The sequence below is a fragment of the Aquila chrysaetos genome, chromosome Z, assembly GCF_900496995.4.
Source record: "Aquila chrysaetos chrysaetos chromosome Z, bAquChr1.4, whole genome shotgun sequence".
In the NCBI taxonomy this organism is placed as follows: Eukaryota; Metazoa; Chordata; class Aves; order Accipitriformes; family Accipitridae; genus Aquila; species Aquila chrysaetos.
Window position 1 is genome coordinate 13,764,240 of NC_044030.1, and position 24,546 is coordinate 13,788,785.

Consider the following 24,546-nt stretch of genomic DNA (forward strand, 5'->3'; position numbering starts at 1 on the left):
ATCAATAAAGTGAGGGGACATGACTTCTCCAGCATCAAACACACAGTAAGCTATCTATACAGCAAGACACTGTCTGAAAACCAACTCTACATCAGCTGATTTTTACATTTTTCCTTCCAAAATGTAGATATCCATTTTGAGCACTTCCATAGTCAGATCCAAAGCCAGCTGAAGCCTGTAGGAAAGCACACACTTGATCCAAATCCCATTAAGGTCCAACATTTTTGAGACTTCTCATGTTTGGCTTCATACTTTACTATCCATACAAGGGGCCATTTTACTCCAGCTACATCAGACAACTGGGGCAGCAAATACATTATATGGAGGCACATACACATACCATGCTCTTTCTGATTGAGCAAATGTGCATTTTCTACTTCCAGGCTCTTGTCTGAGAGCCAGTATTATACTATACAATGAACAGGTTCTCTGTTTAACATGCTGAAGTACAAAGAATTATTCAGTAAGGAAAGGCCTGTTCTGAAATCTGAAAACACCCTTCCTATTTACAAAGTAAAAATCAGCCAAGTGAGTAGGAACAATAATATTCTGTGTATCTTATTTACATACTTCAATTTGTGCAGTTCAGGTAAGTTTTACCTGAAATCAGAAGGAAAAAAAAATGTTGTGCAATTATTTGTATTCATAGTGAAAACTTCATGATATGACAAGACATTCTTCATGAGCAAACCCCTCTCCCCTTACTAACCTATAAAGTACACAAGGAGATTAAGATTTGCCTTATGGTTGTGTGAGAGTTGAAACAGAAAGGAAAAAGGATCAAAGCAAATTTAGGTTACTGAGAAAATGTCTCTCAAAAGCAGCATACACAAACACAGGAACAAGGTTTTGAGGGTCAGTGTATCTTTTCCTATATTCCATCCTATCCTCAACAATCTTGCAAGTACCATAAAGACTAATGTCCCAGAATTAAGGGTGTCTGATTATTACTGTAAGACTTAGAAGAAGTATTCACAGATATGTTTAAACAATGCCTCAGTTTCCCAGGTGCTGGCTTGGATAGCTTCGCCACAGCTTCTACAGTGAAAGTTTTCAGGTAGAACCATCACTATAAAGGACAACAATGACATGCTGCAACGTTTGTGCATGGTTTCTGTGTTATTTATATGAACTCTAGAGCACGTCAATTAATACACAAAATAACAATAGTAAATGGTGGCATCCAGTGAAAGGAAGCTTACTTATGCTTCAAGACAAGAATTGGCTTTTTTTTATTGTGGTAGAAGTCCCAGAAACTTTAGGAAAAAAATCAGAATTTGGCTTAAAGTTCTCCCCAAGAAAGGATTCCTGTGGTTTCTCCAAGTTCTTCCCTTTCCTCTAAAACTACTAGGATTACCTTACACTAATCTGTATGTGACAACCACAGTAACAACACTGCAGCTTCAAGGTACTCACATGGAAAGCACTGACTGGGAAGAAGCCTTCCATAGTCAGAAACAATTCCCACATACAGCAACATCCATTCATCTGACATGAAATAACTAGCCTTTGTTTTGTCTGTGCATGGGGAAAAAAAGGAGCAAGTGATTTCATGAGACTAATACAAGCCACAATTGTAAAAGATCAAAGAAAACAGCATAAACAGTATTTTCACAATCGAGGTGCCAAGCCTCGATGAAGTAAATATAAATGACCTTTGATTCTTTTCTTGTTTAGACTAATAACCATTCCACCCCCTTCTAAGGTAAAAAATTAGAAAGGGAAAGCAAAATACAATGGATAGCTGTCTATAAAACTGGGTCCTTTAAAAATGAACATAGTTATGTAACATGTGACAAACAATAACTAAATTGGATCAACTTCTGCCTGAAAATCTCTAAGCTATGCTAATATAATAGCAATATATGACAAAGGGAATAAAATAATGCCTTATGATTCTGCCAAAATACAGAGATTTTCATAGCAAGAAAATTGAAAAATAATGGCTAAAGAACAGGGTCAATCCCTCTATTGTGACTGAGTAGCAATGGCTTCAGTGGGCGTCAGGGTGTTTGCAGTCCTTTTCAGACAAATGCCCTTAATCATTTTATCAGCATATCATGAGCATACCTTAGAGACAATGTTAGGTAGAACTATTGCATTTTAGTATCCCAGTGCTTTTTTTGCAACCATTTAATTCCACTTCTTTCAACAAATTTTCCTTCTACACAGACTACAAAAAGAAGTCCCTTTTTCCTTTCAGGAAAATTGTTTGTACAAAACAATTAGAAGTTGACTTAAACAGCAATCATTTCTACGATGAAGTCCATTAGCTGTTTGAGAGCAGCAGAATCAGATATGACTGCTCAAATCTTAGGTGGTAAGTGCTGTTTATTAACCCAAATGAAGCATGCTTTTCACCCTGGCAATAAAGGTTTGTTTTAACAGAGGACTTGCATCTCAACCAGTATCATTCTAGTGCCTTTTACAAGTATTATATGTAATTACAACACATCTGAAGTTCTGGAAAGGTACACTGATCACCATGAAGATACTGAGCATACCCTGGCACTTATTTCTTCACTGCAAGTTTATATTGTAACAGCATCCATGGCACTCCAGTCAGGAACATGGCCTTACTGTAGCATACAGTTTAAGGTGAACTGAAATAGGTCTCTCTCAGAACTACAGTAAAGAAACTGCAAAAAATGCATGGTTTAGATTACACTGAAGTTCAGACTCTGTTCCTCCTTCATCCAGGAATTTAAGGTCTTGACCCTCTACAGATTGATAGTCATGCAGGGGTATGTATGGCTACAATTTTTTTCTGAAAAGTCAGTCCTGCCTCACCTCCACCCCTTTCATGTTCCTGCCTTCTTGCCATCTCCCCTATGATACATGGCCCAGGTGTTTATATATCCCCTTGCAGGGAGCTGTACAAGACGAAGATGTAAACTGCAATAACTAAACAAACAAATGATTTTTCATCCCAATCAACTTCTTTGATCCCCTGCTTGGTCACACAGCACAGGGAAGAGGACAGCGTAAGGAAAAGTCTGTGTGGAAGGCAGATGGCATATGAAACCCATGGGAGTGGTTTTTCAGCCAAAGCCACTTTAGTGAATCACAGCATTTGTCATGATCATTTCAGACCTCCCAAACCTTTAAAGCAGGTGGGGAACTTCCTGTAGCTCAGGCAGCTACCAAGGCTGAAGTCTGACAGCATGACAGATCACAGTGAAGCATGCAGCTCTGACAGTCCCTTTGAATGCTGTCTTTTTGTTACACACCCAAGTTCTTCCAGCTGTCTCCCTGGTTCACAGGCTTTTACTGGTCTGAGCTGTGGCTAGCATATGTGCAAGCACAGTCACCAAACCACATTCTCTGTAAGTATACAAGCAGCCTCTGCTTTCAGTTATCAGGCCCTTGTGACCTGCTATGTCCTTCCACCACTAAGAAAGCAAAGCCTTTATGAGTGCATGTGCCTTGTCTCGCCAGCTGCTGTTAAAATCATCGCTCTCGTAAACAGTTACCATACTGGTGGATTGAGTAGTTCGGCTCACTTACTGCAGTAGGAGTAGCAATAGAACCAGCTCACTAACCCTGCTTCTGCCAAAGTCTTTCAGTCTTTGTGGGTGGAGTCCTCACCACAACAGTGTATGGTTGTTACACTTTTGTAGCATGCTTATTGCAGCATTGGCTGCAACAGATAAATGTTATCCTTTAAAAACAATATACAGAGGACAGGTGAAGGTAGTAAGAAAATTTTAATGGCCTTGAAGAAGAAGAGGAGATACAAATTAAATTACATGGTGATTCTCTATGATAATATACATTCATCTTGTCCAGTTTGTTTCATTTCTGACTCCAACCTCTTTCTGAAGATGAAGTTTTGACTATGCTGCAGTCAGTGGAAGCTCTGATACTGACTTCAACAGAGCTAAAATTTTACTTTTACACTCCAAACACTCTCCTTTGACAAGACAATAAGAACTCTTTATTAAACTACAGCTGAACTTCACAAATCTCTTTGTTCTGTTCAGCTTAATCTACTCCTAAATCTACATTCTGGCTTTTAAAGTACTGGCACAATTGAGTAGACAGTCAAGAGAGTTAAATTAATCATTTCTTGCTCACTCCTACACTTTCAGAACATCCACACAATTCCCATACAAAAGGCTAAAATTAAGTCCACTGAAGCCTGTTGAAAAAATGCCAGTCAGGTCATATGAGTGATAGGGAACAGCAAAATATGCACACACAAAAATGTGGTCTCAGACCTCATGTCAGGGCCTTACCCTTCTCCTTTGTGTACAGATCAACCAGATGGCAGGTCTTCCTGTACAAGGCAATATAATGGCTTATCTGCTAGAAGACAGCAGGTTATGCCCTAGACCTTCAAGCACTGTAGTCTGCATGCAGTGGGCAAACTCAGTTTTATTTTTGGTCTAAATCTTAGCTTTAGGAAACCATGTATGTGTTCTGCCTTAAGAAAAAAATCTAAATCATATGTTCCATCTCAGTGACATTTCAGTTAAAACCACTCATTTTCTTGTCCAGGGAAAGCATGCAAAGAAACAGAGATACAAAAGCAGAGTCATGTTACATATACTATGCTGACAGAGACAAATAATTAGCACTCCACAGAGAAAACAGGGCTTTCTGCAAGCATAGATATTGAAAATAAGATGTAACAAGGTCCGTCGACGTCTATTCAGACCCTTTAGCCTTGTCTGGCTTCTCCCACCAAAGCTCAAGTTACTGTGCGGAGGGTGGACAGCAGAGAGGCAGGTTGGTGACACAGTGCCTCTGCAACTGTCCTAAGAAGTTCGGGATTTCAGAGATCTTTTCCAAAGCAAAGATCTCCAAGGAGGCTATGGCATCTTCAGTCCGTGCGCTGCACCCTTTCTAACAAACACTGGTAATTCTCAACATGGGCATCGTGATTTTCAGTTACAAAAAATTAGCTTAAACTCTATGTTGCCGAGAGACAAAATTTGCCTAAAATCATGTGGGAGTCAGTAACTGAGGTCAAGTCTGATCTATGCAGCCCCTCAAATTGACTGCCAATAACTCAAAACTGAGTGGGATTGCTATGGGCACTACACACTCCAGTAGGAGGACAGTGAAGGTAGCTTCAGTATTAACAAAGGGGAAACAGGATTCATTTGTCTTTAAAAAGCAGGGCTGATGAAGACAAGGCAAAATGCATAGTTCTTTACAAGTGGCAGAATATGAAAAAAAAGTTATAATTTAATTGTGAATATCTTTCAATTATTTTTACTATAAATCTACAACTTTGTCCTGAAATGGAGCTCCAGGAGCTGTAGGACTCAATCCATTGACTTTAAACCACAGTTCTGCATGGTTATCTGGAAAGCTAAGTGTATGAAACAACAGAAGAAATCTTTGTTTCCCATGGTTCAGATCAAAGTGGTTAATATGGCAGTTAGGGACAGTGGCACCAACTACAGTTGATTATGGATGTTTTCAAACTCATACCAAGGAGACATAAAGTCAAAGTATTTGTACCTGTGTCTTTTGAAGAACACAAAAGATTTCACAGATCTGAGAGAAATGATGATTTTGTAGGTCAAGGGTCTGGTGTACTGGTAGCCTGCAACTTGGCAAGTCATACACTGCTTCAGCAGCGTGCAGTCACAAGGCATAGCCTCTGCAGTTGGTGGTGGGGTCACAAGTGTCTAGTTGTGCGATCTGTGCTCTCAAAATTCAGAGGAATAAATCATCCACCGTGTTGATTTATACGTTGGTGCTATGGGTTTGTGTGGTGTGGGTTTTTTTGGTAGTGGGGGAGGGGCTGCAGGGGTGGCTCCTGTGAGAAGCTGCTAGAAGCTTCCCCAGCTCCAACTTGGACCTGCTGCTGGGCAAAGCTGACCCTGTCAGTGACAGTGGTAGCGCCTCTGGGATAACACATTTAAGAAGGGGAACCTGCAGTGAGTAGTGGGATTGGAATGTGAGAGGAACACCTATGCAGACAGCAAGGTCAGTGAGGAAGGAGGGGGAAGAAGTGTGCCTGAGGAGGTTGATGCCCCCGCAGCCCATGGAGAGGCAGCAGGCTGTCCCCCCCCAGCCCATGGAGGGCAGCGGGGGAGAGGAGGCCCCTGAAGATGGCCGAGACTCCATGGGAAAGCCCGTGCTGGAGCAGTGTGTGAAGATCAGCCCACAGAAAGGACCCACACCAGGGAAGTTTGTGAGGAACTGCAGCCCGCGGAGAGGACTCACGTTGGAGAAGCTCATGAAGGACTGTCTCCCATGGGAGGGACCCCACGGCGGAGCAGGGTCCGAGTGAGGAGTCCTCCCCCCAAGGAGGAAGGAGCGGCAGAGACAAGGTGTGGGGAGCTGACCCCAACCCCATCCCCTGTTCCCCTGCGCTGCTGGGGGGAGGAGGGAGAGAGAACTGGGAGTGGGGTTGAGCCAGGAAGGAGGGAGGGGTGGGGGGAAGGTGTTCTAAGGTTTGGTTTTACTTCCCGATATCCTTGTTTTGATTTGATTTGTAGGAAATTAAACTGATTTTGTTTCTTCCCCAAGCTGAGTTTGGTTTTTGCCCATGACCATAAGTGGTGAGTGATCCCTCCCAGTCCTTATCTCAACCCATGAGCCTGCCTTTATACTTCTCCTCATCCCACCATGGCCGGAGTGGGGGGAGTGAGCGAACGGCTGTGTGGTGCTCTGTTACCGACTGGGCTGAAACCACGACAGTTGGTCTTAACTTGCAGGACTAAACTGACTTGATGGCTGAAGAAATTTTTCTCCAGAGAACCATTCTGATGACCACCCTGCAACTTTACCATATTCAACCTTACCATTTGGTCACAATGACCTACTATTATGCACAGGGGGAAAACCAGAGAATGTGCTAAATCTGTGCCCCGCCCCCGCCCCAAACCAGGCTGGAAACAGAATACCTGGGACGAGGTAATCATCCACACTCCAGAGCTCTAAATCAGCAGTCTTACAGGACTCACTTGGAAAAAAAATTCCAGTGTTTTCTTTGCCATCTGCAATACCTGAAATATAATGAAAGCAAGTAAATGAAGTCAGAGACATGATATATCAAACACTTAATATGGGAAAGAACACTGAGGATAGTAGTAACCACCTCCTTGGAGGACAGCCAGCCTCCTCTCCAATTCATGATACAACTGTTGCTGTAACAAGGATTGTTCACCTGGGGAGAGAACAGGACAGAAAAAATGTGCTGTCCCTAATGCAGTTTAGTAGAGAGTAAGTAGCCAGGACCTGCCATTGACTGGATAGCTCTGGACAGGCCATGATGCACGAGCAGTAGAGGAGCAATGCACTAGCAATATGCTGTAGGGAACAACTGCAGAACAGCCTTCTTCCCCCTACACACCAAAGAGTAACTTTCCAGTTTATAATTCTACTTTGCCTTTCTAGTGAACTAAACCACTTTCAAAGCCTTTTCTACTTACTGCTTAATGCATACTGTGGTTCAGAAGGCATATAACACAGCAAACAAAACTTCTACTCATAAACTGATCTGGAAGGAGAGTTTGGGTGTTTTTTTAATTAGTCCCTGAAGCAAGCAATTTCTAGGCAGAAGTACAGTATTTGATTACTCTTTACAGTCTGTGGTCAGAGCAACTCTCTTGTGGTTTAACCCCAGCCAGCAACTAGGCACCATGCAGCTGCTCACTCACATCCCTCCCCCCCACCCTGTGGGATGGGGGAGAGAATAAGGGAAAAAAAGTAAAACTCATAGGTTGAGATAAGAACAGTTTAACAGAACAAAAAGGAAGAAAATACTAATGATAATCATAACAACAACAAAATTACAATAATAACAACAATAATAAAAGAATTGGAATATACAAAACAAGTGATGCACAATGCAATTGCTCACCAATTGCCGACCGATGCCCAGTCAGTTCCCAAGCAGCGATCTGCCCCCTGCTCCAGCCAACTCACCCCAGTTTATATACTGGGCATGACATGACATGGTATGGAATACCCTTTTGGCTGGTTTGGGTCAGCTGCCCTGGCTGTGTTCCCTCCCAATTTCTTGTGCCCCTTGGGCCTTCTTGCTGGCTGGCCATGAGAAGCTGAAAAATCCCTGACTTAGTCTAAACACTACTTAGCAACAACTAAAAACGTCAGTGTGTTATCAACTTTATTCTCATACTAAATCCAAACCATAAGAATATACCAGCTACTAGGAGGAAAATTATCTCTATCCAGCCAAAACCAGGACACTCATCCAGCACTAGCTCTGAGATCAGGTTTTTGTATTCCCCTAAACCATTTTGTACTGTGCCGTACTCTGCTTCTAACCATGCACAAAAAAGTTTACTGTGACAGAGCTATAGGACCAAGCTTTTAACAGGCATAAAAAGAGGAAAACTTTCTTCACTGCAAGCTAAGGATCTGGCTTTTGAAACCAAGTTGCCCACAGCTGTGGCCAGTAAATACCCAATACTACAGAAAGAAGGGAACAAAAATCATTATTCATACAACATGCAAAAATTACCAGCAGGGAGGGATAAGATGGGTTCTTTCCTGACCATTATAGCAAGCAGTTTACTCTGAAGCAAAATAATTGAGTACCTCTTGTGGTGTGTGTGCCCATAGCTGCCAGCAAACAGAGAAAGCACAGCTGACAACCTCTGGAAGGTGCCATTTGAAGGACTCTGCTTTGAACTAGAGTGGTTCACAACAACCTGGCATGCTCAGTTTAGCTCTAACTAAAAGCCAATTGCTGATTTTAATAAAAAATTGACTGTAAAGCTGGCAGTTTGAAGGTGGGAGTTGTCAAGGTGTCTTAAGTTTCCTCCTACAGAACTAGTTTATGCAGCATGTTTCCCATAATTTCAGTAACTCCCCAATAATATCCGACCAAGAAAAAAGAAAACCTGATAGCTTCCTGTTTCTACTTGTACACTCGTGTGTAGCACATGCTGTGACTCGAAAGGAAGGTCTCCGTCTGTCTTAGGCTCCAACCAGAGCAACACCATTACAAACTTTTAGTTGTTGGTATAACTAGAATGTCAGTAGGGAGGTTCCGTGGTGATGTTTCTTAATGAACCCTTGAAGCTTTAAGGCCACTTTCCACCATATCTTATCCCATGGCCTCACATCTTCTAAAGCAGAGATGGAAAGTGATGCAGAGGCTGACACTAGGCCTAGTAGATGCAGAAATAGAACGTATGCTTTGACTCAGTGTATTGTCAGATAAAGGACTTCGGAATTTGTTAGAAGATTAACAACTGTCTTCATAAGTTGATTTACGTAGACAAGCCAAGGACATAAGCCTGTGTATGTAATGATATGTCTTGTTTGTGGAGGTATCCCGTGTGATAAGGGGAGATGTTCTGTCTTTTGTGATGTCTGAGCTAAAGTTAGGAGATAAGCAGAGAAGTTGTTTGTGAGGCCCAGAAGAGGAGCATACTGCGCAAACTCATACAACAAGGGTCAAACAGCGGACAAGTGAGGAAGACTATGGACAACCACCAGAGGACTCCGGACGACCACCAGAGACCTCCAGTGCGCTTGCGTAAAGGACATTTACATATGCTAATAGCTTTTCGGATAACTAATGACTATGCATAACATTTCTTGGAAATCTAGTGAATATGTATGTAAGGCATGTATTTAACCCATACAGTTAAGCTCGTGGTTAAGCACGTTTGGAGGAGCGATCCCCCGTGCTTCCAGCGCTGCAATAAAGAATACTGAACTCCATCACCGAATGCTCAATTTGTGAAACAAAAGAAGAGCTTTAGAGGGAAGTGCTAAAAGGCACCTAAGTCCTGGCAATTTTCCCTGAGAGAGTGTAGATACTGGGGAACATATGTTGCAGGAGAGGCTGTCTTATCAAAGATACATCCAAACCAATAGGTGGTACAGTGATTACAGCAGTGAAGGAATTCACAGCACCTCCACTATATCACTAAACACATGCATATAACACATACACCATCAAGATTCTTATTCCCTCAAAATAAGGTAAGACTTACACATTCACATAACCCTTAAGACATCAGAAGCAGAGGCTGGTTTAGAGTAATTATAGCAAAAAAAACCCCAAAAAAACAGAAAACCACTGAAGAGAGAAAATACACTTTGCGAGATCAGAAGCAGGAAAGACATCAAAATGTGTGGAGAAGTCATTGGAGTAAACTGCCCTGCACTGTCTGCACTACCTGCACTCAAACTTTGAGTCTTCTATCTTATTCTTTTAACAGCTCAGTTTCAATTTGAGAATCTGAATATATGGCACTTTATTATTCACTAATATTCTGCTGCTGGAAAACTGACTTAAAAGTATGCCCAGGAGGCCTGCAAGATAAAATTTTTGCAAATAATTTGAAGAACCTTACAGAAATCATAATTTGTACATTCAAGTTAATTGTATTTAACTGAAGGAAAACAACACTAAAGAATATCCTCCCAAAACATCAATTATTGCTTGGTCTTAGAAGGTGATTAGCACCTGAGGTTTCCACCCTACCCCAACCCTCCCCTCACTTTTGTAGTCTTCCAAGTGGGAGACACTTGTATCAGCAACACGCTTTTCACCTGTTCATCCAGACCACAGCCTAGATGCCATACCCTGACTCACATCATAATAGAAACAAAAGTATCTGTTATATTGTTGAATGTCTCCATGCCCTGGTTCTAGATCTCTTTCCATCTCCTGCTTTCTACCAGAAACACACATCCTGCAACATCCAGAAGATAATGGTGTTGAGATTTTTTCTTCACTATATATTTAGCACTTCTACTACATAGATTTATTATATTTATTTTAACATTTTCATTTATCCACTAGAATTTTACAGAATCTTTAACAATACTGAGATTGCTGATTATGTTCACACAAATTTTAGCACTTGTAATTTATTCCTAAATTGGCATTAAGCCAAAACAGCCTTAGACCTATTGCCCTTTAGGATGCTTTCATCATTCTGGTTGCTACATAAATAAATTATTAGGAAATTGCATTGCTACCCTGCTATTGTTTATCCCATTCCAATCACATCTTTTGCCACCCATGCATTCCATGCATTATGGTTTTGATCCAGTCCCAAATTTGAGTAAACCCAGATGTATCACACACAATATCTGCTATTAGAGAGGCAGATGCCATCATAATTTGAGGCAGCAATCACTACAGATCCCAAGAGTACTTCCAAATAATAATACATCTGTCCTCTAAAAAGCATGCTACCCAGCTGACTAACTGAGAAGACTGAATCCCTATCCTAACACAGCAGGGACAGAAGTCCAAGTTTTCATTAGAAAAATGAGTGAGAACCCAGGATGGCAATCCACACAACCAAGTTTCTAAGCAAGCAGTTTTCTGAGAGAGTCACTATCCTGCAGTCCAGTACTCTGGCTCCAGCAAGACTTGCAACTTAGACTATAGATATTTCTTTAGTAACCACTGGTAATACCCAAGGAGTACCAAGGTGCAAATCACTGGAGGGGTATCTGCAGGTGCCATGATTACAGCAAATTGGATGGTAGTTAACAGACAGCTTCTTCCCAACCACTTCATGTGCTGAAAACACACATCTCAGCAATGCTATAAGATCAGACAAAGAATCAGAAATGCTTTCCCCTATTGCTTTTTCTCTATAAGGAATTTCTATGCCCTCCTAGTCTTCTCTTTGTTCCAAAACATCCTCTTCATTTTCCTTGCTCTTTTTTTCTTTCTTCCTTCTTCGCTCTTCTACTTAGTATTTCTCACAGTCACATCCAGGAACTGCAACAGGCTTTGGTTTAAGTGCCAGCTAAACAGCAATTTAGAAGGCTGACAGCACGCACAAAAGCAAAGGCTGCTGGCTACATCCCATTTTGTCTCTATTGAGTTTCTAACCCTAGGTTCAACTATGGAAAACAATCAGGCAAATATACAAAGATAGTGTAAACCACCTACATTTGCTGCTTTTTATATAACCATGTGCAGACAGGTTCAATTATTAAACTATTGCATGTGTGTGGGAGTACATGCAATTAGAGAAGTATTCTTCTTGCGCACTTCCTGTTTTAAGGACAGGACAACATACTACAAGTTATACAGCCTGTAAGACCAGAGCCTATCACCCAATTCTTCATCTGCTTGCTCTAAAATAAAACGAGATTAGCTCCATTTAGGTCAGAGGCAGACTGATGTGGCACACCTGGGAATTTAAGAGAAAATCCACTACTCTGTGATTCATTCTTTGATACACCTGCTTAAGTTGGCATGAAAACTGTGGTATAAGTAATATACAAATTTAGAGAACATGATCACTGTAAAGGAATATGATAAATATAGGAGAAAACTTCAAATACTGACTACACCAGTTATAATTACAATGCAATAATCTACTACTGCCAGGAAATCAGGATTTTCCAAATTCTGCTAAGCATCATCACTCTTCCGTTTCTTTCAGCTCCAACTTCTTTATTTTAAAACAAATATCAACACCGGCACTACATTTTCCACCACTTACTAAAAGAAAAAAACCACTAGTCAAACCAACAGGCAAAACTGAAATGATTTGATTATGGAAAAATAAAGAGCTACCTTGCAATGCAAGCATACCTTCAGATTCAAATATATCTTGATCACTGGATTAACAGGAGTTAAATTAAGCTCACAGCAGTAAAATGGTCATGCCGCTATATTTCAACACAAAGTAATACATAACTTTCAGAAGTCCTTCCAGACCTCTCTAAAGGCCTAACCAAGACTTACTTCATTATAAACATATTGGTAAGTCTCGAGAATATAGTAAAAATGTAAGGGTGCTTCTGAAATTGTGTAGGCCCCATGCAAACTGTACTATTCGAAGTCCAATGTAATTTAGTGAAGCAGATTACATCTACAGAGAGTTCACAGAGTCATAGAATTATCTGGGTTGGAAGGGACCTTAAAGATGATCTAGTTCCAATTCCCCTGCCATAGGCAGGGACATCTTTCACTAGATCAGGCTGCTCAAAGCCCCATCCAACCTGGCCTTGAACTCTTCCAGGGATGGGGCATCCACAACTTCTCTGGGGAACCTGTTCCAGTGTTTCACCACCCTCACAGTAAAGAACTTCTTCCTCACATCTAATCTAAATCTACCCTCTGTCAGTTTAAAGCCACTACCCCTCGTCCTATCACCACCATGCCCTTGTAGAAAGTCTCTCTCTGGCTTTCTTGTAGGCCCTCTTTAGGGCCTGGAAGCTGCTATAAGGTCTCCCTGGAGCCTTCTCTTCTCCAGGCTGAACAACCCCAACTCTCTCAGCCTGTCTTTGTAGGAGAGGTGCTCCAGCCCCCTGATCATTTTCATGGCCCTCCTCTGGACTTGCTCCAACAGGTCCATGTCCTTCTTATGTTGGGGGCCCCAGAGCTGAACACAGTACTCCAGCTGGGGTCTCATGAGAGTTGCACAGATGTAATACGTAGCTGTTCTGGCCTACAGAGATATAACAGGTTCCTTTCACATTCTACAGATTTCCTTCAAAGCTTGTACATCTGATGTAACCTCCAGTTTTTCAAGAGACATACCTGTGGAGGCAGAATGTAAGCCTTAATTTCTAATACACAAGTACCTATCCAACACCCCTTAAGCCAAATGACATAATAACCTGCAAAACTCCACAGAGCAGTTGTCATCTATGGTAGGCTGGACACATAAAACTTTTCCTTGTTGACATTGGTCTTTGGATATACTGACTCATATTTCATCTGTGTGGCAGAGATACTGTATCCAGACTGTGAAACTGCATACTCCATACCTGAACTGTGCCTTGCACAAAAGAGATTTCAACATACAGTTGCTAAGGGCTAAGGGGTAACCTTATATGCTTGCTTCTGATCTGTCACATCCCTTTGTCATTAGGACTGTTAGATTAATTGCATGGTTTATTCCAGCATCAGGCAGATGTTACAGAACAGCTTCACTGAAAAAACACAGGAAACAATGTCAAGCATTACACTTCTTGTCTGCTTAAGGCTTCATAATGTTTTGGTTTCTGAGACATTATCAGATTAATACAATTAGTCTAGGGTGCAGATGGTGCACTGCTGTACTACTGTTCACATGAGCATTAAAAGATGTGACCTTGCTGGAACAGATTCCAAGAGTGCAGGCAGCAACCCAAACAAATTAATTGGTTCAGCTGCACTTCTTTTTTTGTGTAAAGGTATAATGAAATGGACTGAGGAAAGGGGACATCTACAGGGAATACAAGGAATCAACTCAATGTTTCAGGCCTCAGTATGCCTGAAAACTGAAACAACCCCTACTGTTACCTTACTGCCTGCTTCGAGTTGAAACACTAGCATGCACACAGAAAGATCTCCCGGAATAAATTTTCAGTATAAAGACAAATTCTTATGCTGTACTTGCTCTAAGTAGAGAATAAGAACTGAGGCATGCCTTGCTTCCCCAAGACAGAGGTAAAAAGGAGCACAGAATAGCACAAAACTATCCTGTTGTCCTGGTTTCAGCTGGGATAGAGTTAATTGTCTTCCTAGTAGCTGGTACAGTGCTATGTTTTGAGTTCAGTATGAGAAGAATGTTGATAACACACTGATGTTTTCAGTTGCTAAGTAGTGTTTAGTCTAAAGTCAAGGATTTTTCAGCTTCTCATGCCCAGCCAGCGAGAAAGCTGGAGGGGCACAAGAAGTTGGCACAGGACACAGCCAGGGCACCTGACCCAAACTGGCCAAAGGGGTATTCCATACCATGGGATGTCATGTCCAGTATATAAACGAGGGGGGAGTGGGGGTGGGGGATCACCGCTCAGGGACTAACTGGGTGTCGATCGGCAGGTGGTGAGCAATTGCACTGTGCATCATTTGTATATTCCAATCCTTTTAGTATTACTGTTGTCATTTTATTAGTGTTATCATTATCATTATTAGTTTCTTCTTTTCTGTTCTATTAAACTGTTCTTATCTCAACCCACGAGTTTTACTTCTTTTCCTGATTTTCTCCCCCATCCCACTGGGTGGTGGGGAAGTGAGTGAGCAGCTGTGTGGTGTTTAGTTGTTGGCTGGGGTTAAACCATGACACCTGTAAAGACTTAATTTACTCTACAATCAAATTAACACCTCCTTAAAGTAAAGCAGCAACCTTTTTGTGGGTAAACATGTTCCCACTTAAGTTCAAATTTCAAATCCAGTTTCCATGTCAGTTTTTGCAGAATGAGCATTAGTCCCTCTCTGCTATCATATCCATGCATATTCTCTCATGTTTACAGATCTGAAACAAATACATGCTAGTAGTGCAGTACATTAGTCCTAGAGGAAAACCACAATGATGACCCTGCGGAAGATAAATAGCAACAGCCCCTTTTAATTATTTTGTTAAAGGAAGAAACCACCTCTGGAAATGCTATACCTGTCAACCATGAGATGCAATGGGATGTTAAGGACCTCCTAACTATGAAGCTTTAAGAGCCAATTCTTCATGAGGATTTAATATTTCAGAAAATGCACTTGCAATTGCCCTCTTCTATAATATTGTACAAAACCAGCCAACTAATGGTAATTCTGTCTCCTTTCTTTGTAAGTGGTAAGAGAGTAGTCTGGAAGGCCAACAAAGATTTGGCCTTTCAACATGAAAAATCATGGTAAAAATACACTCTTAGTAGATCTGAATTTTTTGTGTGCTTCCCATGAAGTGCTTTTGAAAATAAATCTTGGAATTTAAGAGTCCTAGACATGTTTGAAAAACAGCTTTCACATCAGGTGAAATATACTGGACCATTGTATATTCCTTCCTTTAGTTTAACTAATAAAACAAGACTGACCTGTCTGAAGAGAAGCTTAGCTTTGATCATTAAAAACAGTACAGGTTGTGCCAAATTTAATACTAATGGTTGATAGTGTTACTGCAGCAATATAAACACAGTGATCAGGACATAATTAAACCCCACAATTTACAAGTGACAAGGCAATACGAACAACACAATAACGTAATACCTAGCAGCTTAATTTACTGCACTGCTGAGCACAAGCCCATATTAAGAGCGACTAATGGCCCTGCCTTAGAAATCTAATAATTACAAATAATAACTCAGCAACTCCACCTTTCTGGACCAAATGTCAGATTATATGGCATAATAAACAATCACACATATTAAATCAAATAAGTGCATGAACAAAGTTCCTAACTAGCAACTCCAGCAACTCTCAGTTACCCAACAGTAGCTTATTGGGTGGGACACCTGGAGAATGGAGAGTAAGGCAACTATGCCTCTGGACTGGTATTGCCTAAAACAGGCTAAATTCCAAAAGGGCTTAGGACTGAACAAATTTTGACTGTATAACTGACAGGGAGAACACAATTCCAGCCAGCGAGACAATTTCATACTGAGCACAGCCTGATCACGTCAGCCACCTGACCTTGCCAGCACTGATGCTTCATCATTGCATACCCAGGATACAGAAATGTGTTGGCTTTGTGGTTACTGGGCCAGACCAGTCCTCAAAGTGTCACTACACCACGCTCCTCAGAGCACAAAAACTGGAGAAGACTTCTGGCCCTTTGGAGCACACTGGTGCAGCAGTACACTCAGGCTAATCAATGCTCCCATCATGCACAACACTGGTGGCTCTGGCACAGATAAATACAGTAGTCCAGCAGGAGCAGGTGCAGCTGCCACGACTGTGAACATGGCAAAACTTAAAGCTTTCAGGTAAGCCGTGTGGGTTATTGTCATAGCAAAGTACATAAACCCAGGGAATTTATTTCTTCTGGGATGAAGTGTAGGGTAGTGGTAAGATACAGAGGGGTTACAATTAGAGCCTTTGGGAAGGAAATCGTCTGTTCAAATGTAGGTATTTCTGCTGTAGATTTTGACACATTTGGTTCTTGTCTAGACTCCCATTATAGTTAATGAAGAGAAACACATTTCTACGACACAACTTGTCTCATCCTAGACATGTAAAATACATCACAGATGCATCAAATTTAAAAATGCTCATCTGTCTCCTCTGACAATAAAGGTAGCTAAGGTAATGAGTCCAGATGTGCAAGTCTTACAGTGTAAGCTGGAAGCTGCAGATCCCATCCTTAACATCCCTTCATGCTCTCATCGCTAGCACATCATTAGATTATGGGCATGCTCCTCTGCCCATTTTTCTTCTGTCTTAACAGAAGCACAGTAATGCTTATATGTAAAACAAGGTTTCATTAATACATCCAGGGAAAACATTATGTGATTCTCTGATGCAAGACATTTTTAGAAATGAATAATTGTTTTGTAAATATTGTATTGGGTCTTCATGAAAAAGACAGTAGTACTTCTCTACTGAATTTTAATACAGCAGTGTAGAAGTGCATCCCATGGCAGATGATATTGCAGCAACAGATTATGAGACCTACGATTCTTACACACAGCTGACTTAAAACCTACAGGACAATGAAAAATAAAACCCAAACCCTGACACTTTCTGTCTAATCCCATTGGTGACCTTATGGTTTTAATGTAGCCACTGGTGTCCTCACACATACTGCACTGAAATGTCAAGTTACTCCTTCCAGGCTTACTCCTCTTAAACACAAGGCAACTCCATTGACTCAATACACACAGTTATAAAATATAACAAAGAGTTCAGAAAGATAAGCAGGTTAGCCACCACCATGGCAGAGATAAGGCCCTCCTGGCCTTAATTAAAGTAACTTTACTTGCAAAGGTGTGTAACACCTGAAAAATCCATTGAGTGCTAACAGGCTGGTGAGAACTGGGTAACAATTTTTAACAACACTGTTAGAAATCTATTGAACAATTTGGCCCTGCTGAAGAAGACCAAAACCTAAAATATCTTTCTTGCTCCTCCTTCCTAGATATTCTTGATCTTACCTATCCAAGGCAAATGACTGCTAAATTCAAATGGTCATACGTGGCCTCCACACATGCCCTAAATACAGTCTCCTTCCAGTCACCTTATTTTATTTTCATTGTATTGAATATGTTGCCATGAAGCACTAGGCGTTACATTAAAAGGCTGTAACCAGTTGAATTCAGACTCTCAAGGCTAAATCCTTGATCTAATAAATCATATTGTCATGGCTTAACCCCAGCCAGCAACTAAGCACCCTGCAGCCGCTCCCTTACATCCCTCCCCCCACCCTGTGGGATGGAGGAGAGAATCAGGGAAAAAAAAAAAAATTAAAACTCATGGGTTGAGATAAGAACAGTTTAATAGGACAGAAAGGAAGAAAATAATAATGACGATAATGATAATAATGATAATGATTCTAATGATGATAATTATAATAATGATAATAATAGGAATATACAAAACAAGTGATGGACAATGCAATTGCTCACCAATCACCGACTGACGCCCAATTAGTTCCAAAGCAGCGATCTGTCCCCCCCAGCCAACTCCCCCAGTTTATATACTGGACATGACATGACATGGTATGGAATACCCCTTTGGCCAGTTTGGGTCAGGTGCCCTGGCTGTGTCCCCTCCCAACTTCTTGTGCCCCTCCAGCCTTCTCGCTGGCTGGGCATCAGAAGCTGAAAAATCCCTGACTTAGTCTAAACACTACTTAGCAACAACTGAAAACATCAGTGTGTTATCAACATATTCTCATACTGAACCCAAAACATAACACTATACCAGCTACTAGGAAGAAAATTAACTTTATCCCAGCCAAAACCAGGACATATATGCATTCCTTATTATTCTGTAAAGCTTTCTATCACAGCATAAACTAACACCTTTTACCTACCTTACTTTCTCTTAGAAACCTCAAGCTATGACCATCTTTTAATCCTAACTAGTTCCTAGAGGAGAACAGAGTTATAACAGACTTTGGAAAATAGAAGCTGTTTTCGTGATGACTGGCAGAGCTCTCTCTCCAGGCCTTTATTCATATGGTAAGTTCTGGTTTGCTTCTGTGTTAGTTTACAGTATGATGCAGAAGATAGCACCTGGAAAAGAGGATTTCAGTTAATGAGGTCATCATAACAGACTCTTATCCATCATCCCGTGTGGATTCTGCTGCCTGTCTCAATGGAAAACAGCCAGCTTTGAGAATTTTGGATACCGGCTCTGCAGCAAACCTGTCTGTTTGAGTGGGAGGGCTGGGTTACACAGGCTTCTCCCAGCTCATGCTCCAGTTTCAATGGTAAGAGATGGATCATTAATAACTTTATTTGCAATTCTGCCTAAAAAAGTGACCTGGCACTTCCATTTGGGTGATTGTATTTTATAAAGCAACACACAGCAGGACTTAAGATTGTCTAAAGCAAAAAGCAGAAGCAAAGTTCTGCTTCCTCCCAATCCCTCATAAAAGAGAGAGAAAAGCTGCCTAGCTATGCCATCAGGAAGGAATGAAAAATTCCCAAGGATTTAGCAAGCAAAAATTTATTTTTGCTAATTCCTCTGGTCTCAGGACACTAAAGGAGTTAAATCATGCAGCCCCTGTGCTGTGCACTACAGAGATGAGCCATATTTTTTAGCAGCTCATTCTATTCTTTTCCTCCATGACCAGGCACAAGATGCTTCAGCAAAGGGATTTTCAGCCTGAGCATTTTTGTTGCAAGACAAGGTCTCTTAAAGGTAGTGTCAAATCAAGATTTTGTTTAGGGATTACAGTGGAATGCTGTCAGTATTCTACATGCTTTACAGGACATTTTAGGACTCTTTTGTCCCCTACTTACCCAGTGGAAGAATGCTGCCCCTGCAACCAGCCACATTCGGTGACACTGCAGAAATCAGTAAATTACTAGCACAAGGCACTAGAACAAGCTAGAAGGTAAGAAGCCTACATCTGCAAGCATAATGAGCTGTATAACCCAAGAGGAATTTTCCTTCTCTATAATTCTTTAAAGGCCATTAGTGTAATGAAGTTGTATTTGGTGTCTTTATCAGTACAATAAACTAAAAAGAAATCAGATTATAAAAGCTACTTTTTATAACAGTGAAAAGACCTGGTTTTCAAATGGCCCCTCTCTCCGCTGTAAGATATAACCACAAAATTCTTATCAAATCCAGTCCCACTGTCTCTTCTGTAAAGTATTTGTCTCCAGAAGTCCTTTGAGAACAGCAGATGAAAGCAAGAAACATGAGAGCAAGTCATTTGTCCAAGGTCACATAGCAGGCCAATAACAGACCAAGGAAGAAAACCACAGTTAACCTCATTTGGAGTTGCCATCTGTTCATAAAGCTAGACTCCAAACATGTTCTTGAAGCAGACTTTGGCACCTCTGTTTAACTCAGCTTGAACCTGCTCAATGAAACAACATACGTCCAATTTTCACTGGATAACGGAGTCCCATAGATCTAATAGATTCACACTGGAAAAGAAGCCTGGACTTTAAGATGTCAGAAAAACGGGTAGCACAAACTTGACACTTTCTTATCCCTCAGGAAGTTTTTTCTCTGACCTGTTAGGAAATTGCACTGCTCTTAAGTCCTGATGTCATTAAACTAGAACAGGCACGGTCATAACTATTAAACTACCAAGTTCAACCTGCAAGCAGACCAGAAAATAGTAGAAGCGGGATGTGCCAGCTCAAGTTACCGGAAAAAGGTATGGACATGACTCATTAGATTTTCTGGGACAGATGGAGGAGTAGAGGACGAATTTACTTCACTTTTGAGTTCACTTGTCTCCTGCATGTACTCTAGTCCTTCACCTAACTGCTTGATAGTCACCTCTTCTTCACTGTCTTGTTTCTTAGCTCTGGAAACTGTACCACTTTCCAAAGGAATAGCAATATTTTAGACTGAAGATATTTATAAGGTATTGCTTAAGGTCTCTGTCTGAAAATGTTAAGTTCTGGGGAGGAAAAACAAAAATAGTATCAAGGGGCAAACTTAGTTGATGAGAGAAAATGCAAAACCTCTTGAGGTTCCAAGGCCCAGCATCTTCTCTCCCATTCCTGTGGCTCTTTCCAACATAGCACATCTGCCCATCAATCTGTGATTAACAGAGGACAGTTACTCATTCACCTTTGGGCACCTAGAGTAAAGGCCTCTGTATGTTTGAACTTATTCAAGTGATTTCTGAACACCTCCAACTTGTGTGTAGGTTGAGACTCTACCACAGTAAATGGTTTTCTGGAACCAAGTCCTTTGGATCAGGGGAACAAAATGCATATCCTCCAAGCTAATTATCACTCTCCCACTGAAGGAAGAAATGAGGCCTCCATTTGCTAATAACGCTTCTGGTGCTGACAACCGCAACAAAATTAAGGAAAAAATATTTTAATTCAGGAAATTGCTTTGTTCAAGACCCCATTAGAAATATCATGCATTATATTTATAAAGATATTTCTCATAAGGTTATATATTACTTATAAGGACGTTCCTTACAAGAAATTAAACACCTTAAAAACAGCTTACCATTGATCTCCTCCGCTCAAGACCCAAAGGTCTATGTGAGAATCCCACCACAACTCTCTTCACAGAGATGCAAAGACTTAATCCTTCAGCCCAAATTCTGTCCAGAAAAAAGAATGTCAGTGCTAAGCAGTCAGTGCTGGGAGTTCCCCTTCCTTCTTACCCCATGCTGGGAGAGAATAGGTGCATCATATAATTATTAGTTGGTTGGCTGGCAATAGCAGTTGTCAACACCCTTCCTGTGGAGTGTTTTAAATTAAGCTGCTGCATAAGCTACAGGAAAAAACCAGAAACAAACCACAAACCACTCACCAAGTTAAAAAATGGACTCTTTTTGTGGATGAAGTAACATCTCTACAAAGTAAAGGTGGCCCAAACCAAGGAGACAAGAAGGGTAGAAAAAGCCATAAAGCCAGAACAGCACTTTCTCTCCACTTCTCAAAATAGTCTTTAATTTTTAAAAAATGGGAAATAACGTAAGGAAAGCTTTACCCTTTTAGCACCACAGAAATTTGATGCAGGTTACCTGGAAATTACTTGTCTTCATCACCTTGCCACGACACAACAGTTTGTAGACAGAAAATGTGGTGTAACCAGAATCATGCAAGTACTTGTTTTCCTTTGACGTGGAGTGTGGAGGGCCCAGCTGACAAGTCAAGGGTTTTTCAACAGCAGTTCCCAAACTGGTCAGTCCAGCCTACAGCTGTCGAGGTTGCCTAGGACCTAAATGCTGGTAAAAAATGAAGGCATCTTTCTAGCAGTCACAGCAGAGGAAGAAATAAATAAAGGAGAAGAGAGGTAACTACCAAGACTGCTCTCTCATCTCTCTCAGACAACATACTTACTGGGGCTGTCCTCTTGCCAGCCCACTAACAGAATAGCACTGTCTAAGTAGCAACTGTCTTTTAAAAATTGGTTCTATTCAGTTTCGCTCTGAAGAGTTAACAAAGACGACTTTGGACTGTGGGGGAATTCCAGACCCCACACAAGTGCCATCCTACCAAACAACCCATCTGCAGTGCAAATCAGAACCCTGCTCTGATTACATCAGGGTCAATCCAGTCTGGAAAAAGATCATAATCCATTCTTGTCATAAAAACACTTCAGCAGTCTTGAAGAGTACTACATACAGTACTGGGTTAAACCGAAACCTGTTCTGAGCTCAGACAGGTATTAAAAGAGTTAAAATTTCTACTTCATAAAATCAATCATATCCCATTTCACCTCTTCTTCTAACATCCAAATTGTGAACAGAAAAATAGGTGTGGTACTAACTGCACAGTAGCAGACAAAACTTTTATTTCAAATAGAGGCTTTCACACCCAGAAGTGCCTGTTTCAGTTAAAAAATGCAGGACAACCAGAATAATTTTTACATTTTAAGCAATGACATAACAAGCAAGGAGTGTAGTGTGGACTCCTCCTGCTTTTCTCTACCAGAAAGCCTGCATGTTACTTTCTCAACTTCAATCTACCAAATGAAAGTAATTCTCTTCCCCTGTCCTTAGACTATCATGGTATACACAATCATGCCACTGCTACAAGAGTTTTTCTTACAGACCATTTCTAGTTTATTATTTTAACTTCATGTAGCACCACAGGTAATCAAAACTGACACACCTGCCGAAACAGTGGTGCATCTCAGGGGTTCACCTTGTAACACCTTGTGGTTTGGGACCTGCAAGAGAGATTTCAGTTGCTTCACGCTTTCAATATACAGGAGTTACACAGCTGATAAATCCTGCTGCATAACAGCAGCCCAATGGCATACTCATAATAAAAAACTTTTAGTCCCTTCAGTATGTTGTTACATGGTAGGTGTGTGTTTTACATCTGACAATAAAATACTGTTATTGGTTTGAATTCCTCTCTCTCCTCATTAGTGCTAAGACTCTGCTATGTCTCTACAAAAGTAACAGTGGCATTTAGGAAAGAAGCTTTAGGAAAGTTTGCAGCTCCCAGCGTCTCCGGGTCAGGTTATTCTTCAGTCAATAGGAGTACTGGACTAAAAGGGGACTCATTCAGTGAGCCCAGTTTTAGTTTTTCCAGGAAATCATCAATCTCTCCAGAAACTTGCTAACCTCACTATTAGAAACAGGTGGGGGTTTGGGGCCCGCAGCTGCTTTCTGCTTGCAGCATTCAACATTCACTGTAACCACAATGCTGATACAAATCTATAAAACTAATCTCAATGATGGTTCACAGAAGGTGACTACTAGGCCTCTGAAGTGAGGATGTAGCTGTTTGGTCAGTGTCTGTCACTGTGGGATTGGGATGAGTAAGTACATAGCACTGCAGCCTGTTGTGGCAGTTTGCCATAGTACCTCTCTTTGCCTAACATGCAAGTGTTCAGACAGAAACCCAGTTTATTCTGTCAAGGGTCTTAAAGCTGTCATTCCTATAGGGTTTGAAATAAGCTTTACAGTGAACTGGTTCACAGTTTCAGCACATCAAAAGTTCCTGTGTTCAGATGCTGTCCAAAACACAGTTCTGTCATGTGCTAGCCTGCTCAGTTGCCTGTCGTGTGCTGAGCAATTTGAAAATAAGCATTGGCGCCAAAAGCCTAGACCATTTATTAACTGCACTGCATTAAAAGGCACATGCACCAATTCACTAATTCAAGAAGCAATGTCTTCCCATACAGTCCGAACAATCTCTTACTGAGCAGAGTGAGAAAGGGCTTAGGAAACCCACCTAGCTCTTTCACAGACAGACTTCTGCAAACTCCTAAATAGCAAAACACACACTACAAATAGTTCTTCACTCTGGAGTCACAATCTACACAGCAAATTAATTGAATGTCACTGGATTCATTGGAGGTCTTCAAGCAGAAGTCTGAACTGTATCTGATGCAGTGTGAAGTGTGAGAATGGATGGTACCCCAAACGCCCCTATGCACACAGCAGACGGAATAGATACAGTCATATTTTCATGGAGCACCATGAACTGTTCCCAACTAGGAATCTGCCCTGCTGCAGGAACCTATGTAATCACACATTCCTGTCAAGGCTTATGAGAGCCTTCAACAACTTTGTAACTTGATAACCCATCAACCACAGAGAGAAGTGTCCCTGTGACCATTTAACATATAATCCTTTAGCCAAGATCGTTAGCAAGGCGGGCTGTTAGAACTGCTGGTAATGACAATTTTCATGATGTGACTATCTACCGAGGGGAAACAAAGCTAATCTGAAACACTAACATTTACTGGGGTGGGGCAGAAACTCAAACCAAAGAAGCAGAAGCTGGCATGGTTATTACTTCTGGTGTCAAACTGAG

At 41.1% G+C, this 24,546-nt stretch overlaps 1 protein-coding gene across 6 annotated transcripts in view; it reads right to left on the reverse strand.

The window, feature by feature from the left end:
- Positions 1-24,546, reverse strand: part of MOB3B (MOB kinase activator 3B) — a 118,959-nt gene that overhangs the window by 79,625 nt on the left and 14,788 nt on the right. For 2 of the 6 annotated variants that reach the window (XM_030005000.2, XM_030004998.2), the window contains exon 2: positions 6,867-6,968. The exons of 1 other annotated variant lie outside the window; for it this stretch is intronic. The gene's annotated coding sequence lies outside the window, so the exon portion shown is untranslated. Of the gene's footprint in view, positions 1-6,866; positions 6,969-21,271; positions 21,369-21,794; positions 21,999-22,887; positions 22,925-24,546 lie in introns of those variants that run through there. 3 more of the 6 variants (XM_030004997.2, XM_030004996.2, XM_030004999.2) reach the window with 3 other exon arrangements.